Raw genomic sequence first — 15,479 nt, forward strand, 5'->3', positions numbered from 1 at the left:
TGGCTATAAGTGAAGGCAGTTACTTGAAAGAATTGTCATTTTGGTTGTCGTTTGGTTGCATAACAACTACATCTGAAGTTGAGTCTTAGAAATTACAGGCAGTGAATCATTAGGATGCGAAATCTTACATCTTAATTCTTCTAATGCAATAGCTACAAAATGTTTATTATTTACTAATGTCTGCTTTGTTAAAACATCAGAAGCAAGTCAGCAATAAGAAGGCATGGGATGGAATGGCAGCTATTCATTCTTATATAAATGTACATCAGAAATCTCAGTTTGCTTTAAATCTTTGTAATTTCTCCTGAAATAAGCGCAAACCTGGAAGGACATTCAGTCTGGTTTGATTTTTGGTGTTGCTGGGTTTTTTCCCCCACTCACTGTATTTATATTTTTTCCATTGTTAACTTTTTATCTTATTAGAGCTGTGATTTAAGGAAAGGATGCACAATAAAGGTGGACAAGATTAAACAAAAAGTTGGCAGACTTTTTTTTTCAAAATTATTTGGCAAAAATTACCCAATATGTAAACTTTTTTTTTTTACACACACAAAAAAAGAATTGTCAGGCTTCTAAATTACAGATGAAAAATTTGGGAAAATTTCATGAAAGCCTGTTCTCAAATCTTTCTTTCTCACATTTTTCCTTTTTTGGAAAATTTACCAACCTTTATGCTTCTGTAACACATCCTGATAGGTTCAGTCTAGCTGGCCATGCCACAGCTCTGCCAGTACACAAACTAATAACACTCTTCCTCAAACCTTTCTAGATCAGAGCATTAAGTAGGGTGTTCCCCCCCTTCTCCTCTTCTTTTGTATAATCCTTTTTCTTTAGGACCTTTGCTGATTGTGGGAATTTAACAGAGTGCTATGCCCGGAGCTCTGAAAGTATTTTAAAGCTCCCACTTCTGAAGTATGCACATCTTAATTTGCTGGAGTGTGTGCTGCACTTTCAGCTATGTCAGCAAACCACAGAAAAGGTAAATATGTTCAGAAATAGGCTTATTTTTTCTTGTCTAATTTTCATGGTAGCATAGTGATGGACATTGGGATCTGGAAGACTTGGTTCCTATTTCCCATGCTGCTCATCTCCTAATGGGAAATGTTGTTCAAAAATTAAGAATTGTATTTATTACCATTGTGATTTGATGTTTCTCAAGAGCCTGCAAGTCTGTAAAAATGGGAGTGATACACTTCACCTGAAACACTGCATCTACTCGAGCACTTTTTTTTTCTTTTTAATTATGAAGTGGATTGTTATTCATGATGGTCCTTGCCAAATTTCTAATCACCTGGAGAGGCAGAGCAGTTTTGCAGATTGACCCTCCTGGAGATGTAAGTTACTTCTGCTTTGGCTCTTCATTTGCTCCAGGGAATTCTTTTCCATTTTAGAAACAAAGAGTTTATGGACTGATTTTCTCATTTCCCTAATAAATTGAAAGCTTTTGAAAAAGTAAAGTCTTAATGCCAACTTGAAGAGGCTTTGGGTTAGATTTTGTGCTTTTCTCTTCAGTGAACAATGTGATGCATGAAAAAATTGGTTACATAAATTGAGAGCAAGTTTTAAATTTTGCAGGATTGTAAGACTTTGCATCTAGGTACATGGAACAGCAAAGTCTGAGGACACTTTGGGAATGCAGTCTCTGCTTTCTGCCTTCTTCAGGCAAATATGTTTGCACTTAAGTACATAACTGCAGAAATCATTACTATTGACAGTGAAGTTTGAAAAATGATTATGTGGTAATGAAAAGAAAGCAGTACAAAAAAGCCTGCCACTGCTGATGACAGGCAAATGAACAACATTTGGAAATGGCACTCCAAAAGAATTTTGGATTACTGTTCTTTAATTCTTGATTGTGATAGCAAACACTTAAAAAAAGCACCCTGCCTTTTTATAATCAGGATGTGTTGTGCTTGAAGGACTTCTTAATTCAGAGGTTGTGCGTAGGGACATGGAGGAAAACACAGCAGAAATAACAAACATTTAAATTATCCAAAGCCTCATATAAGGGCTTGTCCATATGCAGCAGTTCTTAAAAGCAAAACTGAAGCCTTATGAGTCTATCAACAGTTTCTTTAATCTCATTTCCATTGCTTAGTAGTATGTGATGTTGCATAGTTCATTAAACAAGCGAGACTTTGTACTGATTTTCTGAAATCTGCTGTAAAACACACCTTAATATTCTACTTTCTTTGTTCCTAATTGCTTTTTTGCCCTTTCAGTTACTCCTGAGACTGAGCAAATAATACTAACCTCAAGTAACTTTCTCAGTTAACCTAAATTGTCTTGCCACTTTAAATAGTCTTACCACTTTATTCCTGCTAAAACAGTCGTCATTGTTGGCAGCTCATCAAAGATATTATGCTACTCTGAGAACAAATCAGATAAGTTGTAAGTTCACTTAGTGTAAAGAATCCAGCTTTCATGTGTGTAAATACTTCTCCTTTGAGCATTTAATGATAATGATAAGGAAAATCCAAGAAAATGAAAGATGGGGAGGCTCTAGTTTTACTTTTCTGAAAGTTTTTTCAGTTTTCTCTATCACAGAGTTCTATTTTAAATGTTATTCTTTGATTACAGGTCTGATGTATCCTAAGATCTAGCAGTGAAGGATCTTAGCTTGAAGGAGACTGTGTTTTTTACTGAGGATCAGAGCTAAAGCTGCTGCAGGTTCTCCTCGCGTTGCCTCAGTGCCTGTCTGTTCACACCACATGGCCCAGCATTTGGTTTATGCTACCTTGGCTAAATAAACCCCTGGGATTTACAGTGTGGCTTCAGAAAACAAGAATCATATGTGAGATATTTGCTTTAAATGTTTGCACGTTCCAGTTTTTAAAATACTACATTTGAGGATGTATTTGCTCACTGGCAAGTCCATGTTTTGTTTCTTCCTGTGGGACAGGGGCTGGTTTCAGTGGAGGCACAAACCCCTCTAGACTGACTCTTTAAAAAGGTGTTCAGTTCCCTCTTGCTGACAGTAAGGATCATAGTAGGTGTTTAAATGGTTGTTATCAGCTGCAGTGTAATGAGAATTCTGGGTTCCTTGGTAAGTGGAATAATTTATATTCACTGCCACTGTCGATGTGCCTTCAAGGTGATAGATTCATGCCTTCATGCATTACAAACCTGCATAATGCCAAAAAAGGGATATGTTTAACAGAATAGTTATTCATACGAGAAATGCATTTAGATGTCTTTTATCTTGCTACAAACCCTCAAGTTGGAAAAGGATGCAAAGCTTGGCTGTTATTGAATCTGAAGGTAATTTGGCTTTGAGTGTAGAATTAGGCCTAATATATTGTTCAGTTTTGGGTCCTAAACAAAACTAGAATTCTAGGATAGATAGGCTATCAAATATGTGGATTTATTTCCTACTAGTTCATCATCAGAAATGGGCAGCAACTGCTTTAAAGGGTTACCTGTTTCAAGTGTTGGAGAGTGTTTTCTGAAACAGGAGAGTAACAGACACATCAGTCTTGATTCTCAAATCTAAAACTGTTAACTGAGGGACTGAGAAATAAGGAGAACACCCTGAGCTCTGGAGGACTGACGTGGGTTTTTGGCTTATCGATAACCATGTCTGGGAGGTAGGGGTGGCAGTCACCTGAGTTTATGCCTCTGTCAAAGAGCGCTGGGGGGGAAAAGGGAGCTGGGCTTTTGTTGTTTCTTTCTTTATGTGCAAAATATAGGAGCTGACTTGCTGTGGGGCAGGCTGGTGCCTCGCTTGTTCAACCTGAAGAAAATAAGGAAAGAAGAAGGGATGGAGAGTTGAAAGTAATGGAAATAGGGAGAGAGACAGGGAGGAAGTGTGTTTTTGAGTGAGACAGGAATAATGTTAATAAGAATACATGAGATCTTTATGTCAATGTAAAGAGTACTTCGAAAGACCAGGGTGTGTGGCATACATAGAGTTCTTTTCTTTGTTTTGGCTTTGTTTGTTTTTGATAAAGCATTTCACTTCCAGTAACAAGTCAAATTCTCCAAGGAGAGCTGTAACAGGAATAGAACAAGCAAAGGATTAAAACCTGGTCCCAGAGGTATATAGCTTCCATTTCACTCGTCAGGGAATAGCAAGGGGGAATACACTGTGCTTGGGGTAGGGTGAGTTGTTTTCTGTGTTTGCCATGATGTACAACAGCTGAAAGAAGCAGTCTTGTTCAGTGAGTTTTGAGGCAAGGCAATAGGTTTGCAAATGCCAGCCACAAGAACCTCTCCATTAGTAAAAACTCTGCAGAACAACTTGCCCTTTTAGAAAGTGATCCTGGGGTTTATTTGTTTTTATTTTAACAGCCCTCCCTCTGCTTCCTAAAACCAAAGTGTTAAGAAATCATAAAATATTAGTGCTAAATATAAACAGAAGGCACATTCACCAACCCAGCTAAAGGTTTACTGAGCTTGTGCTTGTTTTTTAGAACCTGTGATGTCCTAAATATTTAAACTAAAAGAGATTAAGGGAAATGTGGAAAAATTGCTGTTTGACATCATCAAAAAATGCCATTGATCCACAAAGAACATGCTTAAACCCTCAAGGGTAAAGCAGGAGAAAAGCAAAAAAGAGAGAAAAACTATGGTTATATCTTTAATTTTGTATTTTGAAAGTTAGAGCTTGTTCAGTCTTTCAGGGTTTTTTGTTGTGTTATTTCGGGTGGTTTTAAGCTAATTAAAAAGGCTTATAGCCATAGTAAATTTACAAAATGTTCAAGCTGAAAATTAAATTGACTGTTTTGAAAACAATTACTTTCAGAGAGTAGAGTTCTTTTTACCTCTGACTTCTTTCCTCTCTTTTTTTCTCTGGCAAGGACACACAAAACATGCACTCTGTCGGCTCAGGGTAGTGGAAAGGATTTTTTAAAATTCAAACAGCTTTTTGTTGAAAAAAGCTGTTCTGTTCTGGTTTTGAAAGGAATAGCTTTGCAGAGTTAAATTCATTCTAACTTTAATGGCTCTATGTAATTGCAGTATGTTCTCTGTTATTTTACCTTACCTAATTTTAGGTGAAGTGTCTTAATGGCCCTGGAGAGGACATTTGACAGTCTCAGTGTGCAAGCCTACACTTACACATATTCAGTGCTTGCATCTAAAAAGACAAAAAAAGAAAACAAGCAAAGAAAATGTAGCTGCTGCAAGTTTAAGATTGACAACTAGTTGGTTTCTGTCACCTTTTTTTTTTCACTGCCAGTGTAGGAAGCAAGTAACTATTTGAACAGCAGCATTTAGCACATTGCCTCAAGGAACAGAGATCAGTGTCTTCAGCCTGAGAAGTCTCTGTGTTATGGGCCAGTGAAGGCTGTGATAGTGACACAGTAATTTCTATGTGCTTTTTCTTTCTTTTGACTTAGAACATAGCACTTTTAAAATTATATTAAGCTTATCCAAGCCGAAGGTGAAACAAAGGCATCTGTTCTCTAAAATTTGTACTGATTTTAACTAAATTATTTTTCTTTCACACCATAGGTTTGTTGGTCTGTGTTTAAATAAAAGATAATTTTATAAGATTGTCTGGATAGCAGAATTCATTTTCTGTCTTCTACTGTGGTACCATAATAGCAAGCTGGACTGAGATTTCCTCTCCCACCAAATTTCTCCTTCCACCTGACCTTTGTGATTATCATATTACCTGGAGGACAGCAGGTTTTGTTAGTCAGATGCCATCTTAGTAAATGTGAGCGAGAGAGTAAAGGTATTTGATTCATATGGAGGTAAACAGCATACCAATCATGTTTCACTCCAGTGATTTTAAATCAGTTAGACAGCCTGTTCTTGTCAGCCCATATCCTGCAGTGTCTCAAAACAAAATGTCATTTGTGAAAGTGGTGTTAAACAGTCATTTTTTCTATCCGTGCACCAGTAGTCAGTAGAACTGACCTCCAATAAAAACATTCCTGATGCCACTATTATACATTGAAAAAAAACGAAAAAAAACCTTCCTGCATTGCATCCAGCAGAGATCTACTACCATCCAGAAGGAAATGCAAGGATTTCCATCCTTCTTGTAGCCTCCAAGGACAGTGTGTGCAACTCATCTTGTGCTGATGAGTAGGTTTTTTACAAAATGGGTTTGTAGAATTATACTTCGTGCTTGTCTTAAAGCCTTTGCTCCCAGTGTCCAGTGGCTACATAATCTGTCTCTCTCTTGCTTTTTGTTTTAGTCCTGTGTACAGTGCTTTCAATGAAAAGCTTTGTCATAGGAAGATACGCCTTCCAAGAGCTCAGAAAAACAGGAAAAGATGAATCAAGGAGTGTTATATTAAAATAATAGTTTTCAAGTAAATATTATAAATTATGAGTATCTCATGATTTTGGAATGCATATATGTAGTTTGTCATTTCTTACCTAAGGGGCCTTGAAAGTCCCATTTTAAAGTTATTCTAAAATACTTTGATTTATGGATAATCATCAGGTATCATGACTTAGGAGAAAAATCAGTAACATCATCAACTAAAGCAAAAATTGCTGTGGAAAATGCAGAAGAGAAGACATTCAAATCAAAGACAAAATTACTGAGGTGAGAATAAGTTAAAATATGATATAAGGTCCTGGATACTACCAAACTCTATCACATCATTTAGTGAAATATTCTGTGGCTAGTAACTCTGGAGAGAATTCAGTTAAAAATGACTATAACCATTTCGGACTGATAGGATTTTTTTTATTGTTAATTAATCAGATAATGGGTTCCTTTTGTCACTCTACAGCTTATGTAGGATATAGGAAATATACCTTCTACACAGAGCCAAGAGTTTATTTTCTAATCTGTGCTGCAGTTTTATTCTAGGTTTGTAAATAGTTTGTTTCACATAAAATAGTTTCATGTCAAGGTTCTTAATTGAAGAAATATACCAAAAATATTGTACACATAGGCATTGCACCACACAACTGCACAAATCTGAGCTTCAGCGGATAGAGGAAACAGTAACCTGGTTGTTACCTGCAGAGTAACAGCAGGATTTTGTCTTTTACCTGCTGGGTAACAGCAGACTTATCTTGCTCTGCAAGATAAATCAAAGCTCCATGCTGGCCAAGACACAGCCAGGCAAGCAAGACTGAAGGCCTTACAGAGTTCATACAAATCCTGTGGCCTGTCACTGGTTATGGCAGTACCATGTTTGTTAGTCAGTACTTCTTCCTGCAGTTCTGTAATTCTACCTCTTTGAATTTGTTCTTTAAGCTGCTTGTTATCTTCGTAGAATCATATTTGTGCTTGAGATTGCCTCGTCCCAGGTGCAGGACCTTGCACTTGGCCTTATTGAACCCAATGAGACTCCTCTGGGCCCACTTCTTGAACTTGTCCAGGTCCCTCTGAATGGCATCCCGTCCTTCAGAGCTGTCAGCCTCATCACTTGTCTTGGTGTCATCTTTGTAGTTCTGTATTCCCTGAATTATGTCTAAGCTTCTTGATTTACTGAAAATTCATCTAGATGAGTTTGGACTTCATTTTTACTGTGCATGTTTTCTTTCACTCAGTTTAATAGCAGAGCCCTTTCTCTGTAGTGGGCCACTGAGTAAGGCAAGTTTGTATCCTGTTGTTAATAATTATATTAAATCAGCATGGCTCAGATGTGAATGAACTGATGACCCAGTTCCAAGTTGGCTCCTGAACCCTGTTGCATCTCTGGGACTCAGCTGGCAGTGACGAGCAGGGTTTATAATCACATTTCTTTTGTAGTCTTTAGCAATGGGTGCTAGCATGGATCTTTCACATAATTTATTTTTTTCACCTTTTCAACATTCTTTCAAGTCTTGTGCAATGTTACTGAATTTCACAGTTCTGATGTTTTCCTTATCGGGGTATTTTATGTTTCCAGATATATTCTTCACCCTCTTTGCAGCTTATCTTTTCTGTTTCACTGAAACCATGCTTACAGTGCTGTGTGGTGATTAAAGCATGCCTTTCTTTTTAACCCTTTGTCTCTTGTTTCTTCTGGCACTTTCCCTCTTCCCTTCACTCACATTCATACTTTCCTCCTACAAGTCCGAACATTTCTGTTGCAACACGCCTTCTGAAAATGTTGTCTTTTAACAGACCTCTCCTTGCCCTTGATCCATGCAGAGATTGTGTCCACGTCAAAAGAATCAAACTGACCCGAGTGTTCAAATGAACTTTGTTAAATCCATTAGTCTGTGTGTTAACACAGAGCTCACTCAGGGTTTATCTACATGACTCCCTTCTGTCCTCAGCAAACACATGCAGTTGATTCCTGCAGTGCCCTGAGTGCCCTTAATCTGATTTGAATTATTCGTAGTGGAAAGGGCTGACTCTCTATTAGGAGTCACATGAATGTTTGAAAGCAGCTTCTAAAACTTAATTTGTCTTCAAATTATTTTGGTATGTTACCTGGACTGGCAACAATCTGCTAAGTTATTCCAGGGAAAACAAAATACTCAGGAGAACCCCAAACTTCTGTTGATTAGAATTTATTCCAGTTGTCCTTGTGCATACTTACCCTGGCAAACAAACACAGCTGTGGCAATATAGGGGGCTTTATTTTAAACCTGGTGTTTGTGGCACATTCCTATCAGTAGGGGTTCACTGTCATTACTGTGACCTTATAGATGGCACGACAAAGGACAGTGCTTAAGAGTGAAGTTGTGCATACCTTTGGTGTCTGGCTGGTTCAGCCTGCAAACTTAAGAAGCTGAAGTTTTGTTCAAAAGAAAATGTCCTGCTGGTACCATTTGTGTTGATTTTTAGTGATGTTTTCACATAAGAATTCTGAAATAAAATTGTCTAACGTCTGTGAGGAGCCCTTGTAAAACAGTGATATGTAAGAAAATGTTTTATTTTTGTCTCTTGCTTTTTAGATAGAACAGGGTAGGACTTCCTCTGAGAAGAATTCTGGACAGAGAGATACATAAATCAAATTGTCTTTTCCTGTCTCTTATGAAACCTTGCCTGATGGTAAGGAACATGCTAGTTTAAAAGTGGAATGAATTTTATTCCTCTAATAGCAATGTCTTGATAAAAAGAAAATGTGAAATCTCACCCCACTGAAGTCACTGGAAGCCACTGACAGTGTCCAGACTGTCTGAGTATTGATGCAAAAGTCGTGGGAGTCCTGAGTACCTCTTAAAGTTTTCTGGTTTTCTGTAAGCCCTACTATGTCCACAAATCATCACTTAGAGAGACAAATATAATTTGAAAAAGCAGTGTCAAGTATCAGCTTGGGATAATGGATCTGTAGATTTTTTATAATGGTTGTAGGGCTTATTTTGCACTGTAGAATCAGAGAACCATAGAATTGTTAGAGTTGGAAGGAACCTTAAACATCATCTAGTTCCAACCCCACTGCCATGGACAGGGAACCTTCCATGAGACAAGGTTTTTCAAAACCCCATCCAACGTGGCCTTGGACACTTCCCAGAGGTGGTTAGTCCACAACCTCTCTGGGCAACCTGTGCCATTGCCTCACCACTCTCACAGGGAAGAACTTCTTCCTAATACCTAATCTAAATCTAGTCTCCTTTATCTTAAAACTGCTGCCCCCTGTCTTGTCACTCCATGTCCTTGTGAAAAGTCCCTCTTCAGCATTCTTGTAAGTCCCCTTTAGGTACCACAAGGCAGCATTAAGGTCTCTCTGGAGCCTTCTTCTGGCTGAACAGTCTCAGCTCTCTCAGTTTTTCTTCACAGGTGAGGTGCTCCAGCCCTCTGATCAACTGGACTTGTTCCGACAGGTCAACATCTTCCTTGTGTTGGGGACCCCAGAGCTGGAATTGTAATGTATGTGGACACTACTGTGGTGAAAAAGGTATGCAGAAAGTGCTGGTAGCCCTTTCAGCTTTCTGAGAGAGGTAATAACATGGTTACATTTCAGTTTTTTATGTATTTGTATATCCACTGAGAACTGGGAAGATGTCACACTACATGCCTGATCACTCAGGTCAAAAGATGTGAAGAGGCTGTGTGGCTTGTGCCTGATAGCAGGCATTGCCCTTTCTGCTGGTTGTGTTTGATATGCTTGGCTAGGTCATTAAGGTCAGAAAAGATGTCACAGTTGCAAGAGTGCTGGAATATTTTCAAAATTTTCCATGCTAGAAATATGTGATATATTAAATCTGATACTTGTCACAATTCTTTTTTTTTTTACATTTCATCCTGCTACTTGTTGCTATCACCAGCACTGTAAATACTTCCATTCCTTTGTTAGAACAGACATATTATTGTTTTGCATCTTGGCGCTTGCATATCTCTTTGCGAACAGGCCCTTAAATGAAAAGATCCTTTGGAAAGTAACTCTGAACCGAGTTCTTAACAGAACAAAGCTGTAAAGTAATTTATACTTCCCAAACACTTGGAAAGCACTATCATATGTTCCTCATCCTTTGGGGAAGTTGACTGTGTTTAGCTGTCATAGTAATTCTCTTATGAGCAACAGTTGTGACAATTGTTGTATTGCTTATCTTGGGACTCTTTTATGCCAGTCATTATTATTGTGACTTTGCTCCATGGGACCAAACTCAATACAGTGGATCTTCTCCTCCCCACTGTCATCCATCTCTCTCTCAATTTCCTGCTGTCTTTTTTGCTTTGTGCCAGAATGTGTGAGGAGGTGGGGTTGGAGACATGCCAGTTTTGTCAGTAGGAGCAGGTAAAAATGTTCAACTTCTACGTACAAGGAGAGAGCCTCTGGGTCCGATTCCTGTTCCTCAGCATTGAGAGAGTGATTGCACACTCATTAATACCAGATCAGCAAACCGTGAATTGCCAAGCAGTGGGAAATTGGTCTGGGTAAGGTGGTGGGCCTGTATCTGTGATTCTGCTGAATTCACTGATTGTACAATTTGGCTCTTCTATGACTTTTTGGCAGCTGTAAGAGGACAGGCAACACTTGATTCAGAATGTAGGCTGCAAATGTGGTTAACCAGTGATACTCTTTTTAACAATTCTCAATTACAGCTATGCTTAGTGCCTGAAAAATGCATGGAGACTCACAGCTCTGGTACCCTTCATCCAGGGGTTGGGAGTTTGAGAGCTGAACTTTTAGTGAAACAGAGACATGATCTTAGCTGTTGCTGAACTCTGCTGTTTATGGAAGTTTTGTTTCTGCATTTTGTGGCTATGCAGTTAGATCAGCAGGGCTTTGAAGAATTCAGCCCTGGCCATTTTCATGGCAGCTGTGCTCTCTGCAGGGGTCACTAATGCATCTGACTGCAAGGGGAGCAGAAGCATCTCCTTGCAGATGCACTTGTCATTGACAGTGGAAAGCAACCATTAGGTCTGTGTTTGGACACTTCTAGATGTTGAGCAGCTGAGATTAGCTGTGGAAAAATTGTCTCATGGACCCCTCGGGTGCCTGGTCTGCAGAGTTTGGATGTCTTTTGTGGCACTTCCTGTGAAAAAGTGGGCACAGGCTAAAGCATCTTTTTGTTTTGGAGGACTCAGGTTCAGCCCCTGGTCTGTTGGCCAAGATGCCAGTGTCATACAGATGTTAGTTGTTTCCTTCTCCATTTACAAGGGTAAGGAGATGCGTGATGGTGGCTTTTAAGCTAAGCTGTGGCCATGTTGTATGATTGGTGCCTGGCTTTGTAAATGGGATGGTAACATCACATAGCTCCACTGGAAGCTCTGAGAGGAAACTTGCAGCTCTTATGATCCCATCATCTATTGAATAATTGTAGTTATGATGGAGTTATGAATGGATAATTGACTCCTGATATTTACAGCTAAATGAGTGAACTTAGAGTTATGAAATACTGGCTTAAATTTGTGAAGAAATAGTAAAGGGGTCCTAGTCCTATCACTTCTCCTGATGTGTCCCATTGTATCCACTGCTAGTAACAAGCCACAGACTGAAGTCTTCATTACCTTTAAGACTTCAATTAGGCCAACATTAAATTCTTGGCTCTTATTGTAAGGTGTATTTCCTTGGCCCACATAGATGGCACGAGTTCATTGAGTTGGTGGAGAAAAGAGTGCAAGCCATTCTGAGGGTCTTCATGGCATGCTGGGTCATCACTGAGTACCAGGTAATGTGTGTGTTTGTAGATCTGACATGTCACTTACAATGCAGATTTTTGGACAACTTAAATGATAAAGGATCATAGGAAAAACACAGAGAAGGGAAAATGTGGCCTTTGCTTTGTCATCTTAATCTATCTGGAACGTGGCTGAGGCAAATTTGGGGTTAGTTCGGTGTCAGCTTGTGCAATGTGATCTGACAGAGACTAATAAAATTATGTGAGAGGCTGAGCAAGGTGGAGCCCAATAGAAGCCCAGCCTTAGCTGATACTAGTTTAAAATGTTCTCATTGTAGTCCTAGTTGAACAGAGGTCTTCGTCCCTGCATCTCTTCCTCAAGGTAGTTGGATCCCAAATTTTATTTTTACTTTCAGCAGACTTTTCTGCAAAGTTGGATAAAGGACAGAAAAGCCAGGAACATTTAAAAGAGAAAGGTCAAAAACCGGTTTGACATCTTTTTATGGTTATGACTGTGCAAGAGTCTAAAAGCTTGTTCATGCATCTCCCTAAATGGTTATTTCCTTGTTTTTCATAGAAAAAGATGATCCACCTAAGTGATGTGAGTTATAGAGTGGTGTACTGACTCTTAAAATCCAGCTTCTTTCAGGACTGTCCTGGATACTGTCTGTAGTTTACAAAGCTGGAAGGAAAAGCACAACACTGTCTTATGAAGAAATCAGATGTGCAGGGGAATGGTGGCAGAGGCAGAACAAAGAACTTTAGAGCTAAAGGACAAAAAAACGAGAGAAAACAAGATGGAGCATGTAATTTAAGATTAGTTTTGCAGTGAAATAATGAGTTAAAAGTGCTGTGCAGTATCAAAAAGCATAAGCAACTCCACTATGAGCTTGTGGAGCTGAGGTGGGAAAGTTTTGAGTGCAGCACTAAGCAATGTAATGCTTAACCCTAGCTGTTACTAGAGCACCTTCCAAAATGGGTGGTGGGCTGGAGAGGGACCTATGGGTTGACCTAGTTCAACCCCATTCTTCACCCGGAGGAGCAGAGGTTTACAAGTTCCAGTGCTCTTGTTCATGAGATACTGGGATTCTTCAAAGAGAATTTTGGAGCACCCTTTGTGGCTGGAATAAGGGAAGGAGAGGAAATGCGCAATGAGAGACATACAAAGTTGTTACCAGACTACTGAGCTGACCCCAAAACTTTAAACAGGCTTGGCTGCAAAATTGGGCCCTCTAGATAAAAATATGTAATCTGAGCGGCTTCTTAAATGAGAAAGAAGTATTTACCTTGCCATAGCTGAATGAGAAAATGCTGTTCCAGCTTCCCCTACAACCTCTCAGCGGGTGGCTCGAAAAGCCTGTGGCCGCAAATCAGCATTCTGAGGAGGTGCATTGGCTTCTGGAAGCTTTAAAAGTAATATTAATAGGTGAGAGCTACATTGGAGGAAAAGGCATGTGTCAAATGAAAGCATATTTAGGTTAGAAGAGGTTTTCAGGCTCTGTCTGTGGTCTTCTAAACCAGTGGTTGCATGTCTTCTAAACCAGGGTGCATGTACCACAAGAGGTGCATAAAACAGTCCACTGGGGTGTGGAAGAAAATATTTTTGTCCTATTAATAAATTTTTAGAACAACATTTATTTCATCTTTATCTCACACTTTTTGCTTTTTTTGGTGTGTTTTATAATTTACATAATTTGGTGGTACATGTATATGATATACAAATTACATACACTGGGGGAGGGAGGGGGTTTCTCAGATTTTTTTTTTTCCGATAGTTTGCAATCACAAAGGTTTGGAAAGTGCCATTCTAAACCAAGGCTGTGGCCAGGAACTGCATATTGACCAGGCTGCATGTAGAACAGCTGTGGTCAATGATCTTGCCCATGAAGGCATCTAGTTTTAGGGCTTAGAAATATCTGTACTGCATGCCCTGAGGCAGAACCTTGGTAAGCGAAATAGAAGTGTTTAGGAGGAAAACAGATGATTGTGAGCTAGAGAAAAATCCTAGGGTTATGAAAGACAAATAGGCATTGCAAACTGCTGCCTTGCAAATGGTGAGTTCCCACTACTCTTGGGAAAAGTGGTGTCAAAAGTGCACGTGGGCGGGAGAAGGTTGTGGCAGGTACCTCTGCTTGGCACAAGGGTTGTGGAAGGAGTTGAAACAGTGGGGCGGCGTCTCAGTAAATGTCATGCTTGGACATGATAATATTTAAAAGCGTCTTGATTTCCAAATAGGAAAAGTACTACCTGTGTGATAATATATATACTTCATATTATTAATATTGATTATGCTTAATCAATTAGTAAGATATGAGCACAGTGTTTCAGTATGTAATCAGAAAAGGTGTGTAAATGCACACGTGTGTATACATATCTAGAGAAATGAAGTCTCGTGCATCTATAAAACCTGATGTTTTGAGCACTAGAAGCAGCAACTGTAGATAGATCAGCCTAGTCTAGGAGTGCCTTCCAAGATAAACTGAGTTTTAACAGATCACATAGGTCTTTTAGTGTTGTGAATGGGGTGATTGCACCTTTTTTCTACTACTGTAGTTGGGGTATTTTAAAAAAGCAGTGTATAAATCAGTGGCCCTCAGAAAATAACAGATTGTAAAAACTAGTTTCCTCTGCTGTGCAAAATTCTGCGTGTATGTATGATATGCAGTCTTACACCAATTTGCTGGAAATAATTCTTTAATTTTTGAAAATTAGACTAATGGTGTTTTAGAGGTAAGAGCTGTGCATTAGCAGTGGAGGGCTATTAAAATAAGACACAATGTTCCTGCTGGTCTACTAAAGATGGCAGCAAACAGCACAGGGTGAGATGGGCATCATTTTTTAATCATATTTTGACCAAGTCAGATTAGAAAATTGTTCCATTTATTTTCAGCCATTGTCTGTCGTGCAATTTGTAGGCTCCAGTTGTGTTTGAGTGGATATGAATTTGTATGCACGCACACATATGCTCATATAATTGTCCACAAAGTATTGCAAGCTATATAACTTTCTATATACAGTTTACCTGTAACAGGTGATAATCTCATTAAAACTCTGTTAAAAAGTGTGATTTTAATAACATTACACTCTTAGAAGTGACATTATGGTCTCAGCTACAGGAATTTCTGGATTTGTCTTTTTGTGCCATAGTCACTTTAAAAGTTCAGATATTTGTGTAGACTATATTGGCTTTAAAAATGAAATGTTTAACAGGTCAAACAATGGCTGTGTGAGCTCCTTCTGAGGCCTCTATAAGTGTTGTGAGACAAAATTACACAGGCAAGGGCACAGGCCTCAAAGAAGACCAAGATTTAACCCTAATCAGGAGCTTATCTCAATAGAAGGGTTTGCAAAAGCCTTGCTGGATTCGTAGGTGAAAAAACATATTTTACAGTCTCTCAAGATCTGGAGCATTACTGTCTATCAAAATCTGGGTGGTGGCCTTGTAGCCAGAGAAATGCTATTGCCTTTTCTAGTAGCAGCACAGGTTCTGAATAATGCTTTGAGGGCAAGGTTTTGTCAGAACTGTGTTGTCAGGGTTTGCCTGGAGCTTTGTTCTGATCTGTTCA

The 15,479-nt window shown here is 39.0% G+C and overlaps 1 protein-coding gene and 1 long non-coding RNA gene across 5 annotated transcripts in view; one reads left to right on the forward strand and one right to left on the reverse strand.

Annotated features, from left to right (window-relative positions):
- PLPPR1 (phospholipid phosphatase related 1) overlaps positions 1-15,479 on the forward strand; it is a 130,853-nt gene that overhangs the window by 39,397 nt on the left and 75,977 nt on the right. Inside the window, exon 1 of one of the 4 annotated variants that reach the window (XM_027671139.1) lies at positions 9,768-9,789. The exons of the other annotated variants lie outside the window; for them this stretch is intronic. The gene's annotated coding sequence lies outside the window, so the exon portion shown is untranslated. Of the gene's footprint in view, positions 1-9,767; positions 9,790-15,479 lie in introns of those variants that run through there. 4 annotated transcript variants of the gene reach the window in all.
- LOC113961095 lies at positions 3,912-7,035 on the reverse strand. The gene is made up of 3 exons (XR_003532197.1): positions 6,961-7,035; positions 4,985-5,077; positions 3,912-3,990 (listed from the first exon to the last, which is right to left on the reverse strand). It is a non-coding gene; the product is annotated as an uncharacterized LOC113961095 (long non-coding RNA).

Source organism: Neopelma chrysocephalum, unplaced genomic scaffold (assembly GCF_003984885.1).
Source record: "Neopelma chrysocephalum unplaced genomic scaffold, ASM398488v2 Primary Assembly neopelma1_97034, whole genome shotgun sequence".
NCBI classification, from domain to species: Eukaryota; Metazoa; Chordata; class Aves; order Passeriformes; family Pipridae; genus Neopelma; species Neopelma chrysocephalum.